The sequence below is a fragment of the Mycetomoellerius zeteki genome, unplaced genomic scaffold (assembly GCF_001594055.1).
Source record: "Mycetomoellerius zeteki isolate Tzet28-1 unplaced genomic scaffold, Tzet1.0 scaffold149, whole genome shotgun sequence".
NCBI lineage: Eukaryota > Metazoa > Arthropoda > Insecta > Hymenoptera > Formicidae > Mycetomoellerius > Mycetomoellerius zeteki.
The window spans coordinates 2,508,769-2,523,733 of NW_017256436.1; the positions used below are offsets into that span (position 1 = coordinate 2,508,769).

A 14,965-nucleotide genomic window follows, 5' to 3' on the forward strand; every position below is an offset into this window, starting at 1 on the left:
CGCCTCCTACGAAAGAACCAGAGAACACGGTGAACACGCCGAAACTGATTTCCTTCGGCCGCGAGTACATCGACCCCCGCGGCCGCCGCGCGCCGTGCTGTTTCGCAAAAGTACAAGTGGAAACGGACGTCGGCCGCGCCGACCTCGACGAGTGGTGCGGCTCGGCGCTGAGCCGTACGGCGCGGCCGCTTTCAATGGGGACACGTGATCGCGCGTACTCGTGGTCGGCCGCCGGTTCTTGGCCGCGCGTTCGCTCGCGGCCGACCAAAACGCGTCCCTCTCTACTTGCTAGCGCGAGCGAGCGCGCACAGTCACGGACGACCGCTATATCATTTTCGCTACCGAGCTGCGCGCCTCACGGTTCACCGTTCTCGCCGGTTGTTGAACCCGACTCTCTTTGCGCGCTGCATAACCTATTTTGTAATAGCACACTTCGTGCCGCGCTAACCGGCACACCAGCGCGGCATCCTCATTCCGAAATGGGCTGCGCGCGTTCACGCTGCTCGTCGTGGCGTGCTGCCAATTGAACGTCCTGCACTTTTTCCTTCTTATCTTTTACAAATTTTCTAACTCATGATTTTTGAAATTATCTTAGTAGAAATAATTCGTATAGAAGAGAATATATTGAATATATTAAAGTACATTAATTTTATACAATTTTTTAATTTAATTCCACGCTTAATCTTTATGATTTAATTTCATATTGAATGTTTTATTTCAATATCTATAAAATAGTTTTACATTTTACATTTTGTTCTGTAATTTAAAAAATTATATTTTTAATATGTTTTATGTCTTTCTATAAAATACAACAACTTACAGATTTCTTTTTGTTCTCTTAAAAATGCTATTATTTTCTTTCAACTCTTAAATGATATGAATTCAAAATTTTGAGTATGAGGAAATTAGCTTTTTATCTCTCTATGTATACAAATTGATAGACCGTATGTGACGTTAATAAACTTACATGGTCACAAGTGTTGTTTAAATAGAATAAAGTAAAATTAATAGAATAAAGTAATTTAAAAATAGCCTGAATGTCGATATGTTTCATTTATATTAGCTAAAGTAGAATATTTGATTTTTTCGCGTTTAGTAAAGTGGGACAAAATCAATCAGTCTTCTCTATTCTTGACTTTTCTTAAAATTACATCTAATATAAAATTGTTATAAAATATGAAACATGTATTAATTTCATCAATTTTTTGTATCATATGATAAAAAGATATCTTTTTAATGAAATTTAATAAAAATATTTCACAATTGTGTTCTTTTTACACATTTAAATATTTTTATATGGAAACATTAATTAATTGAAATTTAATAGTTCTGTAGAATAAATCATTTAGAATTTTCCAACGCATTTAATACAAAATGGACTTAAATAAATTTTTTGATTTTTTACATTAAATCTAATATAAGTAAAATGCCTATGTGAGCCCAGCCTTTCCATTAAACTTTTCAGTTTTTGAATTATAACATTCATTGCCAAAAGATAAACGCAAAGATATCATTGCGTGGCAACGGTGCGAGAGTAAAATTGTGGAAGAACAAGAGATTAGTCAAAGTAAACAATGTAGATAAGTTTTGAAAAACACGTAAAAATTGTATGTATATACCTACATTGGGACCTTATTTGAGCTTCTACGACAGTTAGCACGTGCGTTATAAAATTTCTTAGACAAAACTGATAACATGCTAGGAGCACGTGGTACGTCGAAACGGTCGCGGAGAAATTGTCGCGGCCAGATAAAAACGTTGGTTATATTCGGGTATTGTGCTCGACGTGGCGTGAGAGAGTGAGGCAGGTCAAGTGTTTCTATATCTTGCGCACACGTTTCTCGCTTTCAGGATGGGGTTATCGAACGCGCACGGAACGGCTACGAGAAAATTGAGACTTTATCAATGCGCGTCGCACACTTTGCAATAACGTGAATTTTTTTTTCCGTATTGAATAACACAAATAACGAAGCATACGGTATAACGATGTATATCGCTTTCAACAAACTGAAAAATTTCGTAAAACTTTTTTTGGTGTTATAGAAGTTTATAAAAAATGGAAACTATTAATTTATCGTACGGTTTATAAAACCAGTATATCCGTAGGGAATTTTGAAAGCGGAATTTTTAAAGTGGCTTTGTTGATTATATTTGATTTTTTCACAACTCGAAATATCGAGATGCAAATAGCTCGTGAACTGTGAGAAGTGGAAGATCGAAACTTCAAAAATATTTCGTCCCCACTATTCACTTAAATTCAATTGTACCTCATTTTTTTGACATTTCAACATGTAAAAAAAATTTCAAAAATAAATAAAATGCAACGCGAGTGATATGTAAATTTTTCAAAGTTCAACTTACCGCTAAATTTGTTACAAAGTCAATTTTCATATTATTTTTGTGCACACTGTATATGATTCATTCTCAATTGTTGATAAAACGAGAAATGTTCACGTAAGTATCATAACTTTGCCAAGTCGATAAAGTGATATACCCTCTGTAATCGTTGCGAAAGAGATTAAATAACGGAGTTTATGCGTTTCCGCATTGAGCGGCTCGGAACTTCAATGTCAATGTCAGTCGCCCTTTCACCTTATATAACGAACGAGCGCGCTGACTCGCCGCCGAGACTCGGGCATATTATCCGCTTAATGCGATTCGAACGTGCGCTGTGGAACACGACGAAATAATTCCGCCGCCTGTTTTGCCGCTCGCCGAAGAATCAGGAAATGCGAAAATTATGCGCTCTTGCGTATCTAAGCCTTCCTAATCCTGGAATTTTCTCTCCATGTATCTCTCTCTCTCTCTCTTTCTCTTCCATCTGCTCTCAGCTGTATCCTGTTTCGGTCCGTAGCTCCGACTAATTATCTAACAAGTGTAACATTACACGACAGTTAACCGAAATAAGTCATCTCACTATTTTTACCTTAGAAATTTGAAAATATTTTTTTAAATTCTTGTTCAGAAACAATTTTTCCGATATAAGTTTGTTGTATCTAGAAAGACATAGTCTTCTTCCATTTCCTGAAAATGAATGTTTCTCTGTCCTTAAAATTTTTATATTATAAAATAACATATTTCTTCTATCAGACTTCAAGGATTGGTTAGTATAATTACCAACAAAAAAGGATAATTGACACATTAATATAAAAACGCTTATATTATTCTAATAATCATAATGAAATCTTACTTATCTAATTTTTCTGTTTTCTTTACCAAGAAAAATATTTATGATAGAAGTTAATTCAAATTTCTTTACTCATTACTGAAAAGAAATGCTCCAATTAAGGTACCTTTAAATATAGATTTACTGATATTCGATTAGCTTAATCGATTTTATGGATTCTCGAATTACTTTCACATTTAGGATACGAATTATCTGGACTTGGATAATCGAATAATAATTATCTGATATATTGGGATATCAAATTGTTCATATATTTATAGCCTAGTGTCGATTGAAAGTTTTTAAGAATCTTCAAGAATTTCTCGATTTTGCTAAGGAAGATTAAAGCGAAGCCGCAAATGACTTTTAAAGTACGTTGCTCTGTTATTCGTTTGCGAGATTAAAGGATACCTTTTTTTTAAACCATTAGCCCAGTAATCTCAGCTTTTTTTGAATTGCTAATCGGACAAGACTCGCTTCTTCCGTCCACTCGCGTATATTCCAGTAGCGTTCGCAGATACTTGAGAAAATGGAAATTCTAAAAGATATCTTTCTAGGTAAGTGTACCTCCTTCCGTGGCGATAGTAAAATGCGTTTATGGCTATGGTGAGAGTAAAGGATACGTTCACGGTACGAGTCGCCTGGCGAACTAAATTTAGCGCTGCTCAGAAGATGAACGATTAACTTTTCAGCATTGACAGTAGAGGAAGTCGGCAGCTGGTTGAGAAAAGTAGGTAAATCCGCTACGTGAAAAAATCCCTTTGCGCAGTACGAATCTTCGCGACGCGGACCATCTTCTCGCGGCCATCCGATTCCGTGAGCCTCATTTACTCAATCCTCTAACCGTATATCCATCATTTGTCACGACGTCAAAATCCAGAGAGTTGCATTTAGCGATAACGGATTCGTGGCTTGTTTTTATTCGCGCTCAAGCATCGTTCGCGCATCTTCCTACCGGACCGCTTCCTGCTTTACAGTCTTCTGGTTTTGTATACCCGCTGGTCGCAGCGGGATCACGCAGGTATTTCATCCGCTTTGCTGCGGGCACACGTCGACTTTAATAATTGTCGTATTCTCGCGTATTCATCCGCAGAATTTTCGAAAGGGCAAATGATCCTAAACCACATGCATGGAAACTGCTTCGGAAAGTTTGTTCGTCTCGATGAAATAATCGCGAAGTTCTCCCCGCGGTTTCTCTTGTCAAAGCGGGCAAATAGCAAATCCGCTTTAATTTGGTGATGATGAATCGCGAGTGGCAGCATTAGCATTAAATACATAAATAAAGCATATATATCGTGAGTGATAGTCAAAACGCGCGTTTGCCTTCGCAGAGTTAAAAATACAGTCGATATATATATGGAATGAAGGAATATAATGGAGGAATGTTATACAAGTATCCATCCGAAGTTTCGTAAGAAGAGGATGACTTCTTATCAGCAGCAGCAGCTCACTTTGATTAAATCAGAACGCAAAGAATTCCGCATTACTGAATTTCTCATCCCACGGTGTAATGTTATCGGTAATAATTTATCGTCACCTCTCATTGTTCTGCGCGCACGCGGCCTTGATGCATCGATAATGCCAATTTAATTGTGATCGCGGAATATAGGATACTTTAAGCGTGCTAATTGAAATCTTGATTTAAAAAAGACTGCGAGGATATTTTTGCAGAATTATTTCTTTAGCAAGTAAAGTCTTATATATAATATAAAGATCAAAAGTATATTATAGCATATAACGAACGAAAAATATAGTTATAGGTAATAAAAAAATATAATTATAAGTTCTTCAAGCTTTCTTCACAAAAAATCAGTAGCGGTATTAAATTAATATTGTATCTTGCATGTATAATAAATTAAGGAATTAATAAAAAAGAAATTTTATATAAATGGCAAAAAAAAGAAAAAGGTTACACATTTTGAAAGTAATATTTAATTATTTAAAAGAAAAGATTTATGTATATATCGACAAATGTTCTACATCTATTTTATTCTTTAAGATGTTCACAAAGTGAACATCTCTTCAAACATTTAACAATTTTATGCTCTCCAAAAATATTTCTTCTCAGAAATGATCCCAGTTATTCATTATCAAATGTTTCCAATAATTTTTGCAGTATCTCATATACATACAGCTAGATTTAATAGTTATCTTTAATAGTGTCCTCTTTAAGATCGGTCATTCACCGATATATCTCTATCCCAATTTGATTTTATTCGCCCCGGGGAAGAAGTGACGAGTTCACTACTCGCGCGCGGCTCGTCGCCGTCGCTGGGCCGACCAGTAAGGCTAAAGCGAAGCGAAGTGAAGTGAAGGGAGGGAATCTCACGGCTGACGGCTGGCCGTGACTTTACTCAACTCAGCCGGCACTCGGGCCGGAGCAACGCGTCAATGTAGAACGGTCATTGACTCCTTGCCTCGCGAGCCTCCTATATACGCGAGCGCCCGAGTCGATTCCGCACCGCTCGAGCCTTCTTTCCCATCCGTAGACGTCATCCTTTCGCCGGTGGACACCCGGTACATAAGCGCGCCGCGCGGCTCGTGATACTTCGACGCTCGATGCGCGCTTTGACCTCCGCGATTCGATTCTCTGCCGATTTACGCTAATTTTCATCTAGATCGCACACTCGGTATACCGGGTAACTCAGAATTCCTGCGTCAACTTTTCATTTTCGCTGCTGATAATGATTTCGCAACATTTTTCAGAGTAGAATATTAATCTCGTATTGATGTACAAATAAGTGTAATAAATTACACATTTATATCGAGATTAAATCTTCGACCTTAAATATAGATTTCAGACTGAGATTTCGGTCGAATCTCAATTCACTGAATTCAAACATTTGTATCTTTCGATGTTTTTGTCGAATGTTTTCAATTCCAAACGTGTTTTTAGCGTTTAAATACGTTGTTTACCATTTTTGAAATATTCAAATTCTAAAAATCTAATTTAATACATGTACAGTTTCTTGTTATTTGTGTAACAATAATTATATATTATATATACACAGAAAGTAAAATACATAATAATAAACTTTAATTTGCGTTGTTTTTGAATATTTATTTTGCAATTTAACCAACGATCGACGATACAGGGCGAGTTTAAAAAAGTTTTCATCCGTAAACAAACGAGGATTTAACGAGTTCTTATGATAAACACTGGTATAACTTGTCTTACGCGTATTTCGAGATGTTGACGATCCGAGGTGCTTCGCACGGGCTGCGATGAGAATTTTATCACGATAAATTCCGCGGGCTGCGGTGTAAGTGAGAATAAGGAAGCGAGCATAATGACCGCACACGACCGCAGTTGCACCGACGCCAACGCGGCACTTTTGTCAAGCAAATCGTGCTTTCACTGACGGACTTCCAAATCTTAATAAAAATAGCCCATCCAGTCATCAAATACTTGTGTTATCATCATTAAAAAATCGATTTTCAATTCTTCGCGTGAGATTTCCAAAATAAAATATGAGGCAGATTTGAAGGAACAAGCATGGAAATCATGCATGGAAATCATGCAATGATTTTGCTAAATCTAAAATTTAGCTACAAATCTGAAAATAATTTTGTTAGACTAACAAAATAATTATGTAGAATATTTAAGCTGATTGCTAGAATGTCAAAATTTTTTGCAGCATTGCTTATTATGCTTGAGTGTTCAATGCAATTATTTTGATGAACAAAATTATTATTTCAGATCTGTATCTATTTACATTTTTATTTCAACAAAATCGTTCTTTCCGTGTGATATTCAATTTACACTTGTCGTAGAGAACAGTATTTTGAAATTGTCTTATGATAAAAACAATAAAGGAGAGGAGGATTCATTTTGTTTTAGAAGATAACGGTAATGCCTTTTTTTCATTTAGCAAACGCTGCAGCGCTGATTTTTTTCGCGGATGTGCCACATAATCATCGTGCGACGCATTTTATTTACGAGTTGTGTCACATCACGTATGCAGTACGGCTGACACGAATTCAACCTAATTTTCATTGTTCCTGAATTTATCTCCTCGTACTGATCGTACACATTAGGGTTGTAGGTTTATGAGCGATCTAGCGGCACCCGATAGACGCGGACGTAACACTTCCGAGTTCAGTTCATAGAAAAACAGGGAGATAGAGTGAGTGTGTGAGAGAGAGAAAGAGAGAGAGAAACCGAGAGAAAGAGAGGGACAGAGAGAAGAAACGGAGATAGAGGGGGAAGAGAAGGGAGAAAGAGAGAGAGAGAGAGAGAAAGAAAGAGAAAAAATTGATTGTGTGAACATTTTTTCATATAATCTAAATAATGAATTAGGCTTAGTACGTTTCGCAGTCACCCTATAGATAGCATAATCGGGGTTATGGTACCGCGTAATACTTTGGAGAGTCTAGCTTGCGCGCCGCAGAAAATGCAGGCCGAGTTTATTGCACTCCGATCGCCGGGAGAAAATTTGCACTAATTCGGCGTGCCTGTCCGCTAGAGCCTTCACTACGAATGAGAAAACCTTCAGCGGAGCAAGTCCCTCTTTTCGAAAGTGCTAATGATAAACATGTGAAACGCCCATCGTCCCAGCAATTCGAACGAAATTTGATTTTTATGAGTAAAATATTAAATGATTAAAATTGTCATTCGGTACTGCATAAAATAATAATGAATAATAATGAGTTCGAATTGTTTGTACTAATCAGAATTTAATTATTACACAGTAAACATTATATTACTCATCATTAATACGTTAATAATCAATAGGTTCTTAAAGAAAAATTTAGTCTCTTGCAAATTTATCGAAATTAACCGAATATCACTCATTTGTTACAATATTAATTTTGAAATGCAATTTTGGTATAATAATTGATCATAGAGGAATAAAGTATGTTATTTTAAAGTCCTTTCTTTTCTTCTTTAAGTTTCCATTCGTTTTTTTGCATGCAACTCATAAACTCATAAATGATAATTTCTGAGTTATATCGTTGTTGTAGCAAATGAGCGGTATTTCATCAAATTGCAATGGTATTTCAAATCACGTCAAGAATTTCACTTCGTCATCGAGGTAATGCGCAAAACAAGATTTTGAGAATTACATTATAAGAGATATATACGCCGTTTATTGAACATATAACGACACGACGCGTCGAACGGGACACCCCGTATACGCGAGTCGGACGGTCATCGTTACGGTAGCGCGTAATACTTTACGGTTCGGCGTGCGTATTATCGCGGAATCGCACAGGACAAGCGCAATTTTTGCATGGAAAATGGCGCTACGGTACTTTCAGCCTCGCCGCTCGTCCGCGGCGGACGACGAATCTAGGCTAGGCCTAGGAACGACACGGTCATCGACTACCCTTGATTTTTTTTTTCTAAAGACGGAGAAAGCCGCGCCGTGCGTACAGTCCGATTTCCCGTTGATTAGATTATGACACCGTTGCCATACGTGGCGCCGAATAATATACATATCCCAAAACAAGCACGCGTAAATTAACTTACTTTCGAAGACAATAAGAGATCCAACTACAAAACAATTTGTAGCTGGATCTTATCTACGTCCTCGATTATGTCGCTATATATAAATATATTGTAGTATATTTATTTATTGAAATTTATACATTGGTAAAAGTTTAGTTGCATTACTAGTAATTCTGGTTGAAAATGGACAAATCAGAATTGTTTGATTGAATCTACCATAATTCTGGTTGAAAGAATCAGGATTCTGATTGATACGATCAGAATCTTCTGGTTCATCCAATCAGAATTTTTCTTGATGTGTATCATTTTAAAGAAAATATTTCATCAGTATATATTCTTTTTCTATTTCTGTTTTCGGTAATGACAATTTAACATAATAAATTTATCAAGAAGCAGTAATAATCTTTATTATTATCGTAAAGATATGAAATCTTTGTTATCCTGTGTTTAATTGACAATCATCTGCAGTGATACAAGCAAATAAAATATTAAGTCAGATCGAATGATGCTGGATTAAGAATATCTCTCGATCTTCGGGCGCTTCGCGAACATGCAAGAAAGTACGGATCTTTTCGATCAGTGCTCCCCGTACGAAAAGTGCAACGACCGTTCCAATAAATCGACCGTTCCCTTCCCCCTGCCTCTCTCTCTCTCTCTCTCTTTCTCTCTCTCTTTTTCTTTCTTTCTCTCTCACCTCCACCTCTCTTACCCTTCACCCCACCTCCAATCCCAAAATGATTACATATACGCAAGTTCGCAGTGACCGCGGCTACGAACCGCGGCTACGGATACCGTTATGTCACATTAGTAGGCACCTGCAAGCGTTATTATCCTCTCCCACAGCGTGCCATTCTCAAAATCGAAAAGCACTTATCCTGTAACACGCGAGAAAACGGTACTGGCCATCAACATTGAACTGGCACTTGAAAATATCCTAGTATAGCATCCATAATCGCAGGATATTTAGACGTTGGCAGCAGGATGAAGAATACTGAATCGATAATTGAAATCGGTACGATTACGGGAAAACTCTATTTGCGAATGCATGACTAAACCGTAAATACCTCAAATGAATTTTTAGGTTTGCATTTTCAAACATATATTGATTATTCTCTCCCAAAATTTTATAAATAGAATAATTTTATATATATATATATAGAAAGAATTTAAAAAAGATAGGATAGCATATATATTTATATCACATATATATAGCAATTTCTTTTATATTATTTTTTATCAATTTCTTATAGTACACTTTTACAGTTGCAGTTTTTTAAATTATGAGATATTTTAAAGTGCTTACAAAATTGATAGATTTGCATCCACAATAATTGATCCGCACAATTTAAATTTTTATTTTACATTATTCTAAAAATTGTTTATTAATTATAAATTATAATATCTTTTCTGATTAGTTTTGATCAAGATACATTTTATCAATATTATGGGTATTAACGCAATTTTTTATATTATAGAGAAAGGATTGTTGAAAGTTTTATGTGTTTCTTCTGATTTAATCTTGATTATCTGATTTTTATTTTGAAGGATATAGGACAAACTGTTATAAATTTCACAAATATAGACTCTATTTCTAAATACTTATGATGCAGAAGAGAATATCTGAACTGTTTTGATGTTTAAATATATTCTCTATAGATAGTTAATCGTATTATTTCTTATGCAGTAATTCTCTATCAAATACATCATATTAGAAATGTGTAACATTAATATAGTGATAAATTCATAAATTATTTACACACATACATTTAAATATTTAATATTTAAATATTTATATATTTTTTAAGAGAACATTTATATTCATATAGTTTTATTTTCTTGCATACGTCATATTTTTAAGGAAATTTAATTTTTTTAAAAAATTAATAATAATACATTGCAACTGTTTATAGAGATTAAGCATATATTTTCCCTTTTTCTAAAAATTTTGTCTAATTCGAACTATAAAGCCAAATTATTGAATTTTCTGGAAATCCATCTTTCTATTTTTTTATTATTAGATTAGATCACAGTGCGCATTCGATAAAAATAAGTCTCTTCATACTTCTTGAAGCAACGCCCGATAGCAAACGTGGGCCGTAGATACAAAGGACTCGTTTCCACTCTCGACTTCCTTTATACTTTGTAATCCTTTGACGCCTCAACAATTTTCCACTCGCTGTCCCTTTTCGTTCTCCGTCCCACTTCCTCTTTTATCATCGTCCGTAGTGGGATTTTGTTTCAAATAAGAAACGTCGTCCTTCTCCAAGCCGAGATTTTCCTTGGCCGTATCGAGAGTTACGAGCCGACGAAAATTTCGTTCGGCCGAAGAAAAAGTGGGAGGCCGCAGCACACCGTTATGTCATATTAGGAAATACGTGCGTTTAACGGTGTTTCCCTGTATACTTCTCGTTCCTATGATAAGCAGACGGTCCTAATCTCGTTCACTCACGAATTGATATTACGCTCAGTTAACGGATGCGCATCAAAATACACGATGTCATATAAAAAAATTAATTGTTTACTCCTTTAAAGAGAAAAGAAGAGGAAAATCGATAATAAGCGTTTATAATTCATGGCTTTGTCGTAGATAAGTTTAGATGCGGCAGATAATTATTTATTTTTGGTTCAATGGCCTCTTACGAATTCACACTGTAGAAAAATTACTTTTTAATTATTTCTCATTTTATATTGTTTCACAAAAGAGAAGATAAATCAAATGTTGATTTGTTGCGCGGATTATCGGATAATATATATTTAAAGATTTTTTTATTGATTTAATTGTTATTTTTGTTAGTGACAATTTTAGAATATTGAAATGTTATTACAGTAAAACTGATTATTAAGGTAACACTTTATATTGTATAAAATTTGTATAAATGTAAAATATTTTCATAGACATATTCTCATCATTCTCAAATTTTCTCATAGAGAGTGCAATATTATTGTCGAAAAATTTTATAATTTTTACATTTTGTTCAAATAATGGAAAGAATCGTGATTGACTTTATAATATCACAGACAGATTTTATTGAGATAACATCGGTTTTGAATATGATCAAAAAGAAACGAGATGATGTATTATATAAAAATCAATTGCGGGGGATCTGTATGTTGCAATATCGCGGAACACTTCGCAAAACACGAGCAGCATTATTGCTTTTACCGTTGTTTTTTTCCAGACTTTCGGCTTGGTCCTGGTACCGTTAGGGACACACGGAGGCTCTCGAAGAACGAGCGTGAAGAAACACTTTCTGTATTCGAAGAGCATCTCCCGTGACGTAACGCGTATATCGAAGGGTTCAAAGTACTCGGGACTGCCTCGTATATATTCATTTTCGTTCCGCGCGATTATGCTCGCCGTTTTATTCGACTTGCTTTGCCGACGCCGCGCCGTCCCGATGGACCGTTATGCAAAATTGCATAATTGTTGGGCTCCGTCACTACATTGTTGTTAATTTATTCATTTTATTTTCTGCTTGTAAGTTCATTGTACCTGGTTTTATTAACCATGAACTATAGCACGGAGACTTAAAAACACGATCAAGTTAATACGATTTGATCAAATGAATGTACATTGATAGTCTCCTGATTTATTTACGATGCTCTGCATCGTAATGATATCCCAATGAAATGGCGGATGAGAGTATTAATAATGAACGAGAACAGATTTGCACATTTTATTCAATAACGTGGAAGAAAAGCGTGAAGCTTTTTAGAATTGGTTCTCAACGACGATTTTAATAAGATTTCCGATCGTTTGCCGATTATGTCACACATTAATTAATTTAATTCGCTAGACATCAATTATATTATAATGGAAGTAAAATATCATCCCTCGCTTGAATTTTACAAACGTAAATTTATAGTGATTTAATTCAATATTTTTAAATTAATTAAATTATTTTAGATTAATTAAAACATACAAAAGAAGTGCTTGTAAAGATACCGAAGAAAATAATTTAAGTTTAATCGAGATCACATAAAGTTTATAAACACATTGTAATCAATTCCAATTCATTATTAAAGTACATCATATAATAATCCTTGATTATAAAATCGCTGAAGAGTATTGTATTATCGTATATCTCAATAATTTATTATTACATACGCCTTTTAAGAGCAAATAGCTCGATTCCTATCTCCTTTAAACACGACAAGTAACGTAACATACAATATTTAAGTTTAGAATCCGACATAAAGATAATTTTCCGTTCAAAAATAAGTAAATTAAAGTTTCACAAGACTGCTAAAAAATAGTATATTTAAAAAAAAAGTAATGACGTCAATTAAGATTTGTACGAAAACGTTAACCGATCTTTTCTAAGTATATCAATAATGTTTTATTTATACTGTTAATGTAATGTCATTTGTCTCGTGTTGATATTTGCGTTGTGTACAATCTGGTTGAGATTTATTCCAAGAATAAACAAAGCGATTATTATTATCGTGGTTTGTGTTATAAATAGTATGTATATCTTTCATTGTCACTGCAACTGTATTTTTCGAATTGAAATAATCATAAAATTTATTAGACTCACTTTGCAACGTGTCTGCCTGGCAGCCGGTGGATCCTCTCACGACGAACTGTCAAAGTTCACACGTTGAAGTCACGAACATATCTCCAGTCCGGCGACGACCGGCTGATAATCCACCATCGATGTCGTGTCAGCCGATCGTGTTGTCGCGATTCACGTTTCGCGAAAGTTTCTTCGGATTCTTTGACACTGAAATATCGAATATCAACCGGTAGGACAATCTCGTAGTGCAATGTCACTATATTTTGACGGTATCTCGCATTCACGGGGCACCACTGTGCACCACCACCCTCAACTATATCGTTGCGTTGTTGATGTTAGTTTATCGTCGCGGAACGTTTTCGCACCCTTTCGCGCGTGCTAGCCGGTTACGACGAGATGGTCGAACTGGAAGTGCGGCTCTCTCGTAATCGCGCGCGTCAGGACTTCTCTCTCTCTCTCTCTCTCTCTCTCTCTCTCTTTTCTTTCTTTCTCTTTTTCTCTTTCTTTTTCTTGATCCGCGCCGGCAGTACGTCGAGGACTGCTTCGTCCTTGACGTACGGTCGTGTACACCGTGCGGAGCCGCGTGGTTCCAACTGACGAGTACGAAGCGGGTAAGGTGAGTCTAGGTGTCTCCTTGCCCGTGCTCTCGCTCTCGCACGTGTGCGTGACCCACGTAGGCAGGCCGCGAGCAAGCGGGCGGGCCTACGTGCGTGCGTACCGCAGGTTGGTGTGTGCGTGTTGCGTATTTCTGTGTGTGTATACACGAGGGGACCGGTGAGGGGACTAAGGAAGGAAGAGGAGGCAGAGTCGCGATGACGACGATGGGCCGTTGGTTCTCTCGGCGTTGGTTGTTCTCTCTTTACGGCCACGCGGTGAACACCTCGTGCTGCCTCTCGGTTCCTTCGTTGGTTCGCTCGCTCGCTCGCTCGCTCGCGCTCCTTGGTATACGATCGCTCGTCCGTTCCCTCTTTTCTTCCTACGTGCGCACGTTGTCTTTCCTCGTTCGTTCCGTTCAGGTTGGTACTCGCCGCGGTATACAGGCGGTTATTCGTTTCGTTCGTGCGCGCACGCCGACATTCCCCATCGACAGAAGCAACGGTACTCTTCCCCACCCCCGTTTCAGCATCGCTCGGCATCGAGTTCTTCTCTCCCGTGTGTACGCTATCACTCGCCTCCTTCACCTTCTCTTACACCTCATCCTCCTCACGCTCGTCTCCCTTTCGCCTGCGTTGAACCCCTCTCGTCCTCCTCACCGTGCCCTGGGTCTCTCTAATCGTTGCTGTGTTTTCTTTCACACTTTTCCGTATCCTTTTATTCTTAGATCTCCACCCTCTAAAGCATCGAACTTTTTTTATTTTTATCACGTTAAAGCAAATTCCTCATTTGCAGAACTTTGCCCTCGGTCTTTGCTCTATCAATGGCACAAACACGGAACGAAATGATTGATTTGCAGCATTCTCAGTGTAGATGCTAAAAATATAGAAGAATATTATAAGAAGATTCCAGATTCCAGACTTTTATTAATAAATATTTAAACTTTGAGAAATTTCTTTCGTACTCATCACCGACTCGTTTCGTTTCATTCTTCGTTCCATCTTCTCTTCGATTCATCTCTTTTCTTTCGTGAGAGCTAACGTTCTCTCCTCTCTTTTCCTGTGTCTCTTATTTTATCTTTCTTCTTTTTTTACTCTGCCTTTCCTCTCTCTTCTTTCACCTTCCCTATACTGTCTCTCCTTGCCTCTTTTCCTCTGTCTCCCACTTCATCTTTCCTTTTCCTAGTCTCTTTTCCATGCGTTCTACTCTGTCTCTCTTTCTTTCCCTTTCCCTATC

At 36.8% G+C, this 14,965-nt stretch overlaps 1 protein-coding gene across 1 annotated transcript in view; it reads right to left on the reverse strand.

Moving 5' to 3' along the window:
• Positions 1-14,551, reverse strand: part of Blimp-1 (PR domain zinc finger protein 1) — a 38,819-nt gene extending 24,268 nt beyond the window's left edge. The window contains exon 1 of the mRNA XM_018444400.1: positions 13,157-14,551. The gene's annotated coding sequence lies outside the window, so the exon portion shown is untranslated. The remainder of the gene's footprint in view (positions 1-13,156) is intronic.
• Positions 14,552-14,965: the final 414 nt, after the last annotated feature.